The sequence below is a fragment of the Octopus bimaculoides genome, chromosome 2 (genome assembly GCF_046866305.1).
Source record: "Octopus bimaculoides isolate indiv1 chromosome 2, ASM4686630v1, whole genome shotgun sequence".
Lineage (NCBI taxonomy): Eukaryota > Metazoa > Mollusca > Cephalopoda > Octopoda > Octopodidae > Octopus > Octopus bimaculoides.
In genome coordinates this window covers 13,875,276-13,892,781 of record NC_142929.1, presented here as the reverse complement: position 1 = coordinate 13,892,781, position 17,506 = coordinate 13,875,276, and the positions used below count along the sequence as shown (strand labels likewise).

At 36.8% G+C, this 17,506-nt stretch overlaps 1 long non-coding RNA gene across 1 annotated transcript; it reads right to left on the bottom strand.

Moving 5' to 3' along the window:
• Positions 1-674: 674 nt before the first annotated feature.
• LOC149136873 (uncharacterized) lies at positions 675-16,145 on the bottom strand. Its single transcript, XR_016237849.1, has 3 exons — positions 13,601-16,145; positions 11,894-11,986; positions 675-1,636 (listed from the first exon to the last, which is right to left on the bottom strand). It is a non-coding gene; the product is annotated as an uncharacterized LOC149136873 (long non-coding RNA).
• Positions 16,146-17,506: the final 1,361 nt, after the last annotated feature.

Below are 17,506 nucleotides of genomic sequence, written 5' to 3'. Positions count from 1 at the left end.
ATTCTACCTGCTTGGAATTGAACTCAGAATCTTGGTGTTAGTAGCCTGCGCTCTTAACCACTACACCATATGCCACTGTCAAATGACTGAAACAAGTAAAATAGTAAAATGTATTTTTTCACAAATGTGATTTCTGTGGTGACTACTATTGTTTCATAATACCTTAAACCTATGATTCTCAATTGGGGTGCATATGACCCTTGGCGGCCATATAAGATTTTGTTATTAAAATTTATGTGCAATAAATTGGTTATACTTCTGCAGTACACAAAATGTTTTAACAATTTTTAAATACAATTCCTAATGAAAGGGTGCTGAAAAGTTCCTGACTTTAAGGGTATTGCAAAGGGGGCCTGGTTGGAGGCCCCACCTTCTGAGTTCTTTTACAGGGCTTAGAAAACTGAAGGACTGCTGCAGTAAGTGTGTGAATCTGAGAAGAGAATATGTTGAATAAAATCATAATTAACTGATCCTCCTGCATTTTTTTTTACCCAAAGCCAGGAACTTTTCAGCACACTCTTGTAATTATAAAAACATAAGATATTTTAAGTACCAAATGTTTATGAGGGTTCAGTAAAGTGAAATTGGAATCAAAGCGGTTCATAGGCAAAACATGGTTGAGATGAGAACCACAGCTCTGAACACATATAAGCTTTCTTTAACACACATATAATCTATTTGGACTTCAACTAGTGATATAGATTAATACAGAAATTAATCAACCGATATATAGATCTATAGATTTCCAATGAGAACAAATAGTTTTCCAGTTATAAAATATATTTGCATTAATTTCTTGAAGAAAATTACTACAAAAACAGTAGTCACCAGGGTTTAAGATATTTACATTGATATCAATAATCAATTTTTGTCTTCATAGGAAGTTCATAAATTCTATATTTATTAGAAGTAATGTACTTTTAATTAAATTAACAAAACCATTTTCTTCAAATTACATGGTGCTTGAGTATGAAATTATTACAAAGACTATCATAAATCAGGGAAAAATACCCTGTAAATTAACATATTTAGATAAGCTGAAGAAAAACAACAAAAGAGTGATGATGAAGAAGTAGACTAAATGACTCTATAGGCCTACCATATCTTCCTCTTGTATAAAAGTCTGGCTGTGCAGAAGATGTGTTCTTGTCTGTCTCCTGTCCAAGCTTGATTTACACGTTTGCCACCACAACCTCGTTTATGCTTAGCAGCCCTTCCTGTTTGTTTTCACTGTCCTGTTTGTGTTACCAATTTTGACCCTCCACAAAATCCCAAATTTTATTTAATTTGCTTTGCAGGGGCAACTGTTTTATTGAAAGTGTATATTGTTGTTAAATGCTCAAAATATGAGAGTAGAAGCCAACAACTGACGAAGGGTCGTTCTTTGTGTTGCTTGTCTTGTGTTCCAGCCTTACCCACAAATTTTATACAAGATATGTATATATATATATTTGTACACATCTATTTATATGTATTGTAAATCTTTTGCCAATGTATATTGGTGAAGATTTGAAGATTATAAATATTACTGAAAATCTGGTCATGCTCCCTTGTCACTCTTGCTGTCAGAAATGGAGCAAAGATTGTAGACTGATGCATTGCAAACTTGTCAGTAACGACTCTATTGTTCACAAATCTGCAATATAAGATAAATAAATAAATAAAAATTAAAAGGTAAATAAACAGTCAAAATATTTCATTTCTAAATCTGAACCCATTATATATTTACCGAAGCATGTGATGCCAAGGCAATACACTATCGTTTCCCTTTCAAATTGAATTAAATTCAATTCGATTCCCATATATTTTTCCATAACCCATTAAAACTATGAATGCATTCTGATTGCTACCTGGAAATAGAATCATGCAATAAAGGGAAATAAGCTAGAATCTCTGCAGGCTATTGTCGTATAGGTAATCAAATTATTGTAGTTGGGATAACAGTGTCAATAATGGATATGTCATAATGTTTTTATAAAAGTATTCTACCTTGCAGAAGGTTAGATTTAGCTTTAGGAGTTCATCTTCTCTTTATGTGTAGGAAGTGATTCCATTATTCTTTGATTTATTACTATGTGACAATTCATAGTAAATGAAGAAATTTAATACTACAATATGTCAAAACATATCCTAAAGAAAAGCCAATATGGAACCAATAAATGGGTGCTCAGCCTACTAAAAATATGCTAAAATCTCCCTCAAATCATATCCTCTTGTCTTACATATTGGGAAATGTAGTTCCAGAGTATACAAGAATATAGGTTGGTCAAAGCTAACATAACTTGAGTAATAGCAGAACATTCAAAAGAGTTTTAGCTAGTAGAACAAAAAGGCTTTTAGGCGCTGGAATTAAGTGGAAGTCCCTTCAAAATTCAAGATGGTAGCAAGGTTTTTTTTTTTTTTTTGTAGGGGAATTAGCCTGTCAGATTCTCATGGATACCAGTTTCCATGGCACTTCAAGTCCTGGATTGGATAATCCTTCGTTATAATTGTGGATCATCTGTCAGTGTGATCTGAACTGACTTAGAAGCCTAACGAACAACAAAAATTAAACTCTTTTTGTGAAGTGTTTTATACGATATATTTGAATGACATATCATAGCTCAAATATATATGTGTGTGTGTATATATATATATATATATATATATATATATATATATATATATGTACAGGCTTGTCCCCTACATCCCTTTCCAGCTGAGCATTCCTAATCTTGCAGGCTTGTAGGTGCTGGCGCTATATAGAAAGCACCCATACTAGAATCACATAAATGCACCCGTGCCAGTGGTGTGTAAAGGCACCCTGTAAAGTGGTAGAAACAGACATGGAACCTGAGGAATTCTTCAGCTGCTCACCTCCTGTTAAACTGTCCAAACCATACTACCATGGAAAGCAGACACTAAGTGATGATGATGATATATATATACTAATATATATATATTCTTGTAGTGGTTGGCGTTAGGAAAGGCATCCAGCTGTAGAAACTCTGCCAGATCAGTTTGGAGTCTGGTGCAGCCATCTGGTTCGGCAGTCCTCAGTCAAATCTTCCAACCCATGCTAGCATGGAAAGCGGATGTTAAATGATGATGATGATGATGATGATCATCATCATCATCGTTTAACGTCCGCTTTCCATGCTAGCATGGGTTGGACGATTTGACTGAGGACTGGTGAAACCGGATGGCAACACCAGGCTCCAGTCTGATTTGGCAGAGTTTCTACACCTGGATGCCCTTCCTAACGCCAACCACTCAGAGAGTGTAGGTGATGATGATGATATATATATATATATATATATATATACATATATATATATATATTCTTACTCTTTTACTCTTTTACTTGTTTCAGTCATTTGACTGTGACCATGCTGGAGCACCACCTTCAGTCGAGCAAATCAACCCCAGGACTTATTCTTTGTAAGCCTAGTACTTATTCTATCAGTCTCTTGTGTCAAACCGCTAAGTATCAGGTATGTAAACACACCAGCATCAGTTGTCAAGTGATTTTGGGGAGACAAACACAGACACACAAACATATACACACATATACATACATATATACATATATACGATGGGCTTCTTTCAGTTTCTGTGTACCAAATCCACTCACAAGGCTTTGGTTTGCCCCAAGGCTACAGTAGAAGACACTTGCCCAAGGTGCCATGCAGTGAGACTGAACCCAGAACCATGTGGTTTGGAAGCAAGCTACTTACACACAGCCACTCCTACACCTATATATATATATATGTATATATATATATATATATATATGCATGTATATATGCATATATATATGTATGTATGTCTATATATATATATATATATATATATATATATATATATATATATACACGCACATATACATTCATTACAGTCATATATACAGATATATATATATATATATATATATATATATATATATATATATATATATATATATATATATATATATATATATATATTTATATATATATATATATATATATATATATATATATATATATATACACACACACACACATACATATATGCATTCATTTATATATATACATACACACACACACACACACATATATGATATGTACATGACGGTAAGTGGGTGTGTGTATGTCTCTGTGTCCATGTTTGTCCCTCACCAGTGTTGATTTGTTTATGCCCCTATAACTTAGCAGTTTGGCAAAATGGACTGATAGAATAAGAACCAGACTTTAAAACAAATTTCTAGGTTCGATTCATTCAACTAAAAATTCTTCAAGGTGGTGCCCCAGCATGGCCACAGTCTAATGACTGAAAGAAGTAAAATACCAAAAGATATTAATTATGCTGATACCAACTCTGAATATGTTTGACTTCATTCAAGTTCAAATAAAATTCCGGCTATCTTGCTTCTGTATTTATCTTCATCATGTTTAAACTATGCAAACCAGTGGTTCTCAATCAAGATCCACATGGCCCCTGAAGGTCCATATAAGATTTTGTGGGGTCCATGTAATAAAATAGTAAATTAAGGATCCACAATAGAATTTGAAAGGACCCTGAAAAAATTTGGCTTTAGATGTATGACTTGGTATGTATTGGAAGAAGCTGCTAGGTTTCTTTATCTAACATTTTACATAATTCAAACAGCACAAGAGAATGTGTGAAAAACAAAATAGGAACTTTAAAAGACGTTTCTATAAAACTAGTTTTTAAACATCGAATGGCTATGGGGGCCCACCAGAATAAAATAGTAATCGAAGGGGTCCATAGATAAGAAATGGTTGAGAACCCCTGATGTAAGCAGACTGTATTGATTAAACGATTCAGGTTAGTTAAATACATTAACATTCACTATAAGTGACATTTAATCATTTTTGCAGCATTTCAATGATTTGACACAAAATCAGATTTGTGCCATGATATTTTGTCATAATGATGTGTTTAAATGAGCTTGAATTTTATTTAAAAAATAAGAATATGATAATTGGTTGGATGGAGTGAGGTTTCAGCATTGTAATGACAATTCAGTTTGTAATGAAAGACTATCAATGATATTTCTGGAATTTAATTGAAATATAGTTCAACTTAATTAAAAATTGATATTGATGTCATTTGCATTTTTTAAAGCCATTGTTGTTTTCATTTAATAATCAAAATATGGAATAAAATTCAGTTTATTTAGTTTCACATACCTCCACATTATTCAATATGGGGAATGACTGACAAGATAATCAGTGATAGTCAAATACCTTGTAGAGCTTGTTATGGCTCTTTGCATCCCGAGTTCAAATCCTGCCACGGTCATCTTTGCCTTTCATTATTTTCAAGGTTAATAGATATCTCTGTGTGTCTCTGTCTCTATCTGACTTTCTTATTGGCTGAACTCCTATCAGGTTAAGGCAACTACATAGGATTTCCATCCTTGGTTCAAATACATTAGTTTCCCAAATTTCTGCTCTCACAGTTGTTTTATAACTGAAATAAAAGGCTGATACAATTCTGGAAATGTGAAAATAATTTTCTTCAGAAATAACTGAACAAAATATATAGGCGCAGGAGTGACTGTGTGGTAAGTAGCTTGCTTACCAACCACATGCTTCCAAGTTCATTCCCACTGCGTGGCACCTTGGGCAAGTGTCTTCTACTATAGCCTCGGGCCGACCAAAGCCTTGTGAGTGGATTTGGTAGATGGAAACTGAAAGAAACCTGTCGTATATATGTATATGTATATGTATGTGTGTGTATATGTTTATGTGTCTGTGTTTGTCCCCCCAACATCACTTGACAACCGATGGTTGTGTGTTTACATCCCTGTAACTTAGCAGTTCGGCAAAAGAGACCAATAGAATAAGTACTAGGCATCCAAAGAATAAGTTCTGGGGTTGATTTGCTCGACTAAAGGCGGTGCTCCAGCATGGCCACAGTCAAATGACTGAAACAAGTAAAAGAGTAAAAGAGTAAAAGAGTAAATCTTATTTTCCTTTTGCATTATTCTTGTTAATAGGGACCACTTTTAGAGGGAAAGAGAGCATGTGTATGTGTGTGTGTGAGAGAGAGAGGTGAGAAGAGAGAGAGAGGTGAGGAGAGACAGAGAGAGAAATTGTGCATGTGTGTGTGTGAGAGAGAGGTGAGAAGAGAGAGAGAGAGGTGAGGAGAGACAGAGAGAGAAATTGTGCATGTGTGTGTGTGAGAGAGAGAGGTGAGAAGAGAGAGAGAGAGGTGAGGAGAGACAGAGAGAGAAATTGTGCATGTGTGTGTGTGAGAGAGAGAGGTGAGAAGAGAGAGAGAGAGGTGAGGAGAGACAGAGAGAGAAATTGTGCATGTGTGTGTGTGAGAGAGAGAGGTGAGAAGAGAGAGAGAGAGGTGAGGAGAGACAGAGAGAGAAATTGTGCATGTGTGTGTGTGAGAGAGAGAGGTGAGAAGAGAGAGAGAGAGGTGAGGAGAGACAGAGAGAGAAATTGTGCATGTGTGTGTGTGAGAGAGAGAGGTGAGAAGAGAGAGAGAGAGGTGAGGAGAGACAGAGAGAGAAATTGTGCATGTGTGTGTGTGAGAGAGAGAGGTGAGAAGAGAGAGAGAGAGGTGAGGAGAGACAGAGAGAGAAATTGTGCATGTGTGTGTGTGAGAGAGAGAGGTGAGAAGAGAGAGAGAGAGGTGAGGAGAGACAGAGAGAGAAATTGTGCATGTGTGTGTGTGAGAGAGAGAGGTGAGAAGAGAGAGAGAGGTGAGGAGAGACAGAGAGAGAAATTGTGCATGTGTGTGTGTGAGAGAGAGAGGTGAGAAGAGAGAGAGAGGTGAGGAGAGACAGAGAGAGAAATTGTGCATGTGTGTGTGTGAGAGAGAGAGGTGAGAAGAGAGAGAGAGGTGAGGAGAGACAGAGAGAGAAATTGTGCATGTGTGTGTGTGAGAGAGAGAGGTGAGGAGAGACAGAGAGAGAAATTGTGCATGTGTGTGTGAGAGAGAGAGAGGTGAGGAGAGACAGAGAGAGAAATTGTGCATGTGTGTGTGTGAGAGAGAGAGGTGAGAAGAGAGAGAGAGAGGTGAGGAGAGACAGAGAGAGAAATTGTGCATGTGTGTGTGTGAGAGAGAGAGGTGAGAAGAGAGAGAGAGAGGTGAGGAGAGACAGAGAGAGAAATTGTGCATGTGTGTGTGTGAGAGAGAGAGGTGAGAAGAGAGAGAGAGAGGTGAGGAGAGACAGAGAGAGAAATTGTGCATGTGTGTGTGTGAGAGAGAGAGGTGAGAAGAGAGAGAGAGAGGTGAGGAGAGACAGAGAGAGAAATTGTGCATGTGTGTGTGTGAGAGAGAGAGGTGAGAAGAGAGAGAGAGAGGTGAGGAGAGACAGAGAGAGAAATTGTGCATGTGTGTGTGTGAGAGAGAGAGGTGAGAAGAGAGAGAGAGAGGTGAGGAGAGACAGAGAGAGAAATTGTGCATGTGTGTGTGTGAGAGAGAGAGGTGAGAAGAGAGAGAGAGAGGTGAGGAGAGACAGAGAGAGAAATTGTGCATGTGTGTGTGTGAGAGAGAGAGGTGAGAAGAGAGAGAGAGGTGAGGAGAGACAGAGAGAGAAATTGTGCATGTGTGTGTGTGAGAGAGAGAGATGAGAAGAGAGAGAGAGAGGTGAGGAGAGACAGAGAGAGAAATTGTGCATGTGTGTGTGTGAGAGAGAGAGGTGAGAAGAGAGAGAGAGAGGTGAGGAGAGACAGAGAGAGAAATTGTGCATGTGTGTGTGAGAGAGAGAGAGGTGAGAAGAGAGAGAGAGAGGTGAGGAGAGACAGAGAGAGAAATTGTGCATGTGTGTGTGTGAGAGAGAGAGGTGAGAAGAGAGAGAGAGGTGAGGAGAGACAGAGAGAGAAATTGTGCATGTGTGTGTGTGAGAGAGAGAGGTGAGAAGAGAGAGAGAGGTGAGGAGAGACAGAGAGAGAAATTGTGCATGTGTGTGTGTGAGAGAGAGAGGTGAGAAGAGAGAGAGAGAGGTGAGGAGAGACAGAGAGAGAAATTGTGCATGTGTGTGTGTGAGAGAGAGAGGTGAGAAGAGAGAGAGAGGTGAGGAGAGACAGAGAGAGAAATTGTGCATGTGTCTACGTAAGAGAGAAGGATGTTTGTATGTGTGTCTCGTTGACAGTATCTTTTATCTTTTATCTTCCAGTCATTTGATTGTGGCCATGCTGGAGCACTGCCTTGAAGAAATGTTAGTCAAATGAATATCGATTCCAGTTTTCTTTTTTTCGTTTTTCAGACCTGGTACTTATTGGTCTCTTTTGCCAAACTGTTAAGTTATGGGAACATAAACATAGCAACACCAGTTACCAAGTAGGTGGGAACACACACACACATTTTTATATATATATATATATATATATATATATATATATATACACACACACACATATATATACACATATACATATACATATACATATATATCATCATCGTTATTTGGCGTTAGGAAGGGCATCCAGCTGTAGAAACTCTGCCAAATCAGACTGGAGCCTGGTGTTGCCATCCGGTTTCACCAGTCCTCAGTCAAATCGTCCAACCCATGCTAGCATGGAAAGCGGACGTTAAACGATGATGATGATGATGATGATCGTCATTTAACATCTGCTTTCTATGCTGATATGGGTTGCATGGTTTGACTGAGGGCTGGCAGGCCAGAAGGCTACATCAGAATCCAATCCGATCTGGCAAAAGATTCTACAGCTGCCAACCACTTCAAGAGTGTAGTGAGTACTTTTTACTTGCCACCGGCACGGGTGCCAGTCAGGCGGCACTGGCATCGACCACATTTGGATGATTCTTTTTACATCCCACTGGCAAAGGAGCTAGTCAGGCGGGCTCAATTATGCATTTGTTTTCTTCTTTGCATAAAGTGACCTTTATAATGTTAATAATAATAATGATGATGATGTTGATGATGATAACAATGATAATTATCTCATTACTTAAACTGGGCAGGTGGGAAAATGCAAAAATAAACACTTGTACAAATATGCAAATATAATTATTATGCACTTGTTATCTTGTCACATAAATTAAACTGAATGTGTCTTCTCTGAACTTATAAATAATGGCAGAAAATCATTTGGACACAGTTGTGCTATGTATGAAATGTCTCACATCGCTAAAGATAATCAATTCCAAAATGGCAGAATACATATGATGTCCAGTGCTGGATTAAGGCATGTGCTTTAGCGAATGTAATCCATGCAGCTTAATAAGCTGTTAATCCAGGGATTAAGGCATTAGCTGTAATTCAGGGACCTCTGAGAGTTGTCAATAAGTTTTTAGTTAATCTAGAAATTTAGGGAAGAGTTCTTGAAAATATCACTGCGAACCAGGTCAGGATCTGCAGCCCAGGAGCCTACAAAATCTGAATCTAGCCCCTACAATATATATGCAGTGAGACCTAGAATCGAACCTCACATTTTTCAGTTACTAGGTCCATACCACACATAGATCACACTCATGTCATGTGGTCTGTCCTTATTATAAATCAATCAGTTTGCAGGGATAGCATTTCAGGTCATGTAAACCATTTCCAATGTCTTTGTGGTTCCTATTCTTTTCAGTGTATTAAAACCGAAAAAAAACCCCACCAAGAACAACTGCAGAGTTTGAGAGAAACCTGTGAGACACATCTTCACTCCTCATCAAAAACAAGCTAGAGGCAGATTAGTTCTCGTTAAAAGCACATCTCAACTTTCAACAAGCAAACACACATGCAGAATCCAGATCATCATCATCATCATCATCATCATCATTTAACATCCGTTTTTCAAGCTGGTATGGGTTGAACAGTTTCACAAGCACCAGCAAGTTGGAAGGCAGCACCAAACTCCAGTTGTTTGTTTTGGCATGGTTTTTTATGGCTGGATGCCCTTCCTAATGCCTACCATTTTACAGAGTGAACTGGGTGCTTTTTATGTTGCACCAGCACAGGTGCTTTCATGTGGTACCCAGCATGGGTGCTTTCTATGTGGACCAGCTCTTCCTCTTCCTAGCATCTCACACCTTACTAATTATTGCAATGTATAGTTGTTATGCGTACACCCTATTCTAATCTCCTACATCTCTACCAGAAGTCATCAGAGACTTATATAAATATGTACAATAAATGCTATAATAACATAGATGCAAGAGTGGCTGTGTGGTAAGAAGCTGGCTTCCCAACCACATGGTTCTGAGTTCAGTCCTACTGCGTGACACCTTGGGCAAGTGTCTTCTGCTATAGCCTCAGGCTGACCAAAGCCTTGTGTGTGGATTTGGTAGATGAAAACTGAAAGAAGCCTGTCATATATATAATATATATACATATGTGTGTGTGTGTGTGTTGTATTTGTGTGTCTGTGTTTGTCACCCCACCATCACCTGACAACTGATGTTGGTGTGTTTATGTGCCTGTAACTTAGCAAGAGAGACCGATAGAATAAGTACTAGGCTTACAAGGAATAAGTCCTGGGGTCGGTTTGTTTGACTAAAGGTGGTGCTCCAGCATGGCCACAGTCAAATGACTGAAACAAGTAAAAGAATAAAAGAACGAAAGAATATTATCTTTGTGTTTATCTTGTATGCATGGACACAGCACAGCCTAGGGTATTCCAAGCAACTACACTTAACAGGGTAACTTTAAATTAGCAACATAAATAAACAAATCTAAGAAGTATTTTGGATATATCTTATACATCAATTTAACTTCCTGCCTATCACTGAATATATCTTAGCTACAGGGCTTTCTCGCTTCAATATTCTTGATTTCACTTTATCAGTCAATAGACTGATGAATAAATAGTAGATTATGTCTCTAATTTCATTCCATAGTTTATTAGTCAATTGTCTTATGTATAGTATAAATGCTGTGTCTATCACAGATAGCATCTTCAATTTCATTCAATAATTTATTTGTCAGTTCTCTTAAGAACAGTATCAATGTTTTGTCTCGAAACAGATTATGTCTCTAATGTCATTCCATAGTTTATGAGTAAATTGCTTTAACAAATAGTATAAATGTTGTATGTATAATAAATTATGTCTTCGATTTCATTCCATAGTTAATGCATTACATATATAAACTTGACTGCAGCTGAATAATGTTATAGATGTGAAAGCAAATCATTTAATTGTTTCAGTCGTTCCCGTTTAGAAGACATTTTCATGATTTATTTGTCGTGTTATTTTACATATCTCATTTAACTTCAGACAAATTGGTTGACATATTGAATAAATTGGGTTTGATCTATATTTTTGATGTTGACATTCTCTTTTACATGTTAACATGTGACATACTATTTGCAGCCAGTTTTGTTGTTGTTGTTATTGTTTAGATCTGGTTGAGCTCTGATTCAGCAGACCTTTGATCAAAGCCGTTCCAACGGAGACTATCTTGCCTTTTGGTAGGTGCATCTCTCTCTCTCTCTCTCTCTCTCTCTCTCTCTCTCTCTCTCTCTCTCACACACACACACACACGCACGTGCGTGCATGCACAAACACACACATGCATGCATGCACACACATACACACACACACACATGTACAAATACACACACACACATACGCATGCATGCACGCAGACACACACATGCATGCACACACACGTGCATGCACAAACACACACGCGCACATGCAGGCACACACATGCTTGCACACACACACACATGTATGCACAAACATACACACACATACATGCACGCACACACACATGCATGCACACACACGTGCACATGCAGGCACACACATGCATGCACAAACGCGCATGTATGCACACACACACACACATACACACACGCACGAATGCACACATATGCACGCATACACATGCATGCACACACACAAATACACACACATATGACCGGAGAGAGCAAGAGAGAGAGAGAGAGAGAGAAAAAGAAAAGGAATGGATGTGTGTATAAATCGTACAAACCTGCATGTGTGCAAATGTCTGCTTCTCCTGCAGTCTAGTCTTTATTATATTAACATTGACCCCAGTGTACAACTGGTACTTATTTTATTGACCCTGAAAAGATAAAAAGCAAAGTTGACCTCAGTGGGATTCGAACTCAGAATGTAAACACGGACGAAAAGCTGATATGCATTTTGCCCAGCATTCTAAATATTGTTTTCTATTCTAGGCACAAGGCCCAAAATTTCTGTGGGGAAGGGGCCAGTTGATTAGATCGACCCCAGTATGCAACTGGTACTTAATTTATCGACTCCAAAAGGATGAAAAGCAAAGTCTACCTTAGTGTAATTTGAACTCAAAATGTAAAGACAGACGAAATGCCGCTAAGCATTTCGCCCGGCATGCTAACGTTTCTGCCAGCTCACCACTTTTCACATTTAAAATATTCTTTTCTACTCTAGGTACAAGGCCCGGAACTTTTGGGGAGGGGGCTACTCGATTAGATTGATTGCAGTATGCAACTGGTACATTACTTATCAACCTCGAAAGGATGAAAGACAAAGTCGACCTCAGAGGAATTTGAACTCAGAACGTAAAGACATGAAATACCACTAAGCATTCCGCCCAGTGTGCAAACGTTTCTGCCAGCTCGCCACCCTACATTCTAAATATTCTCATGTCACTGCCTTATATGCATCTATAAATTATTACAAAGAACTGCTTGCATGCCAAGCCTTTTTGATCCAAAATCGTTGAAACTAAAATGATTGCAGTGCAGAAGACATGAGTTAGCCATTCAGAAACACATAAAGATTCTCAACTTTGCTTTAATATTTATTTGTAATATGGTGTCAAAATTTTCTTTGCTCGAAACTGCAGTCTGTTCACTAACTAAAAATTTTGCTGTGTTGCATATATAGATAGAAGTGTGTGTGTGTGTGTGTGTGTGTGTGTGTGTGTGTGTGTGTGTGTGCATATATGAATGTGCTAAAATGCAGAATCTGGAGGAAATTGGTGGTGCATAGTCTGGAGGAAAGTCCCAAAACAGCTTGATAAGTCCAGCTGTTGGGAAGAGTGAATAATCCAATATTTCAGGCTGTTACACATTGTGTATGCGTGTGTATGTGTGTGTGTGTGTGTGAGAGAGAGAGGGGGGGTAGTGGTGTTGTCCTTTGGGTTGTAGGCTAATATATGGGAAGGACTTCAAATGCAAGGAGAACAAAGGAGGGTGAAACTAGATTTGGAAGGAAAAGGTAAAAAATTATATGAATAAACTTGTATATATTATCATCAACTTGGTTTTATATCGTTTTGTATTCCAATAGCATCAGTTTAACTCAAAGAGAGAGACATAGCAAAATGACAACAAAATGAAGAATTCAGAATAATTGAAATAGAGGGCTAATGAATGCTTCAAAATATGATATTTCCACCTAACATACCATATTTCTGTCAGGTCTTGGATTCAATTGTACATACTTTGTAGTAAAGTTTAACTGAAAATGTAGTGTATTTTTTTTAGTATTCAAACAAAGTCAGAGACAGGATTATAACAGTAGATTTAGTCTTGTGCTAGATTATTGAAAATCACCACTGTTATAATAGAATGTTAATAACTTAATGGGAGATTGAAGACTTAGGAAAGCAAAAAGTATTTCAAATTATATAGTTTTATTTTAATTAAGATGCTGAGCTGGCAATCGTTAACATGCTTGCCAAAATGCTTACCTGCACTTCTGGCTTTAAATTATGAATCCAGTTTCCATTGGGTATTTCATAATTTTGGGGGTCGACAGAATAACTACCAGCTGAGTACAAGAGTCGATGTAATCAACTATACCCCTCCCCCATATTTGCTAGCCTCGAGGCAAAGTTTGAAATCTTTATCAACTCCGCCTTAGCGAAGGTAGAGGTATTGTTTTTAGTCATGTTTGTTTGTTTGTCCATGGACAAGATATCTCAAGAACCGCTGGATGGATTCAAATGAAACTTTCAGAGATGTTTAGCCTTGTGACTGGCATGAGCAGGTTAGATTTTGGGATCGATCTGATGTGAAACAAGGATTCTAGATTACTTTTCCCTTTTTGCTACTTAATTTTTGAAAGTGGTTGGGTTCATTTTTAGTTTTCTCATTTGTGAGAGCAGTCGAGTTTATTTCAGATATTTTCATTTTAAAAATCATCTCTGGCTAATCGTTGGTGTTGCCTTGGTGGAGGCTTGCGCTCTCTGAGTCCTCTTGTTCTTATTAGTTTTTACAATATGGTTTATTTTTGTATTGGAAATAGGAGATCAATACATGGTTATTACAGTATCCTTATGTTTAATCAATAATAGATATTTGGTTATGGAGAATCCAGATTATATGTTTTTTTGAGAGCAGGAATGACTGTGTTAAAAGTGCATTGAGCAACAAGATGAGGGTGGGGACAGTTAGCTGAATGCTGTGATGAAAAACAGTTGCTGAGAATCAATCATTTTATTCAGCCGAAATGTTTGACTTAAGTATGCAAAACACAAGTATAAACATTCACATTTATTGAAAAATGGATGTGTGTTAGCCTCCAATGAAAATATAAGTCACGTGGACCATCAGAAGAAAATTCACAACACAATTCCGTAACCTGTATTTGGCAGTATACTGTGTCTGTTTACATATTACTTTATTATCAACAATTGAATATACTTATTTCACAATATATTCCATGAGTGGTATAATTCACTGATAGACAGAATACTAGTGCTATGGGTCTGAAGAGTTATTCGTTAGCTTGTAGTTGTTGTTGAGTTCAGTTCATCTCACAGCAAAAGCTTTCTGTGACAAACCACCATCATATCCAGGTGAAATGCTTATCTTTCATGAGCCAACACGGAAACCTCTAGAAAGAGTAGTCAAATCTCACTCATGTGATACTCAAACTTTCTTAAAAAAGAGAACAGATTATCAGGTAAGATGATAATCGAATAAAATATGGGAAGATATGGCTTGTTATGCCATTCAACACACACACATATATGTATAAGGAAATGGACAGAGAGAGAGAGAGAGAGAGAGGAGGAGGAAAGAGAGGGGTGAACTTTGATAAGATATAATCCAGAAATATAGGGAACTTGGAGGGCCTGCATTGACAGCAAATAATCCCAAAATGTGATTGGTTAAATAAATATATTGACAAGGCTTTCTCCTGCCCTTTGATAATATGCATTTGGTGGTCAGTGGCTGCTGTAGTACAAAACACAGCTTATCATAATTCATAACGTGATTTTGAAATATTTGTAGTTTGTTTTGATTTCTAAGCCACAGTTTGTATGTGGGCATGAACTAAAATTGACATAGTCTAGGAAATGTCTGCTATATTTATAGCATATCAGAAGCATAGTTTCTCTTACTTTGGCTGAACATTGAATTGGTGATTACTTCTAAGATAGTTAATCTTGTTTTTGCTTTGATTATTTTTGTCTTTTCTGAACTCTGTTAATAACTGAGACGAGATATTGTATATTTTTGAATTCAACCATTTCCTACGTTGTCTACATTTATATGTGCAGGATTGCCATTCCACTGTATAGCCTCATTATATATTTTGCTCGTTTGTTTGTATTCTTATTGGATGTTGTCTGTATTATTTCTGTTATTTCTGGGCAAAAGTATTTGTTGGAAAGCATTTGCTCAAATTAATTGAGTTTATATATGGATATATATAATAATAATAATATATATGTATGTATGTATATATTGGATGTGTATGTGCATGTGTGTGTGTGTGTGTGTGAATATGCACATATATTTGTATATATATATAAAAGTATATATGTATGCATGTATATTTTTGTTTATTTCTCTGCTCTCTGTTCTTGTTAATGGGATTAGATATTTGTTCTTGCACTGTTATTGATGAAACTATGGCGAAGATAAATTTTTTCTTCTTTCTTTAAATTGTATAATTATTTGTTGAGAATTATAGATAATTCTAGCCAATAACTATTTTCAGAAAGTACAATATCTCCTAGTCAGGTGCAGGCGTGGCTATATGGTAAGAAGCTTGCTTCACAACCACAGGACCTCAGGTTCAGTCCTGCTGTGTAGCACCTTGGGCAAGTGCTATTTGCTTTATCCCTGCGCTGACCATATTTACTCATGTCATGTGCAGTATGAGAAATACAAAATAGCATGGTCAAAATTGGTGGGTAACATTTTGTTAGAGAGTAAAAGAAGAGGGTAAAAATGTATTATTTTCATTGGTCATTGAGTTCTGTATTTAAGAGATGAGGAATTATTTACATTATTTACAATTGACGGATATTTGTAGTTGCTGCGTTTTTCTATAAAGCAGACACAGTTACAGGTAGGTGGATAATTTGAATTATTTGTATTAGAATGTCAGCTGGTAATGTATTTTCTAATAGAACATGAGAAGTTTTTTTCCATGTAGTGTAGCGAAAACTTAATCAATTTATACTGAAAATTTCGTGGTTTATGGTTTTGGAAAGTGAAGCAAGATTAATTTGAAGAACTCGAAATCTATGTTCCTTTTTACCCTTGCATTATATACGAGATTATATCACGTAATGTGCAGTTTCCTATTTTATGTTTTGAAATATTAGATGCACGCTGATATTGCATTTTCTCTAAGAATTCAATGTTCCGTAGAGATGCATTTTAATAATGAGAAGCACTGATAAACGGGTTTCCTTAGAAATGTTAGGAATTACAAAAAATATTAGGCGAGTGTGTGGAACTCTTATTTATTTAGCATAATTTTCATTAGGTAATGATAAAGGTTGATATTTTGTTTCTTCATTGAAAATAATGTTTAAAAATTAGCTATACCAAGAACAGTATCTACTGTAATGCGTACGTTTATTTCCTTAAATAGCTTTATTAGATCTTCCCTAATTCTGGCTGTCTCATATCCACTCATATTTCGCGAGTCCATCTTCTCGATAAATTCCACCCCACCTTTCTGTAGGATGTCCTTTGCCTATAATGACAAGGATATAAATGTCTTAAATATGCACAATTGAACCGCATTATGTTAGCCTATGCAAGTATCAAATAATTTGTCTTGTTTTTGTTTTGCTCATCCAAGCGGAATTATTGAAAGAAAAATGATGAGTTTTCTTGAACGCATATTTATATTGATGTTTGATTCGTCAGTCGTTACAATTGTATTTGCAAGGGTCAAAGCTTTAGAGTGAAGGAGTAGTCATACAAAAATCAGCTATATCAAGTTATGTAAATTTACAATACTACTTACCATGGACTCTGCAAAACCATTCTAATATTTCCATTTAGTGAAAGCAGTGAGCTGACAAGGCAAAATGTTTAGCAGTATTTCGTCTGTTTGTACGTTCTGAGTTAAAATTCCATCGAGGTCGGCTTTGCCATTTATCCTTTCGAAGATCGATAAAATAAGTACCAGTTGAGTACTGGAGGTCTATGAAATTACTGGCCTTGTGCCAAAATTTGAAACATGTTTCCATATAGTTGTTTCGTAATGAAAATAATATCGTTTAAATGCATATTTACCACAAGAATAAATTCCTCAGTAATTTGCTTACTAACTATTTCTAACTCAATTTTTTTTTTGTGGGATTAACTTACATTTAGAGTTGCTAGTGTAGTTAGTTAGATTT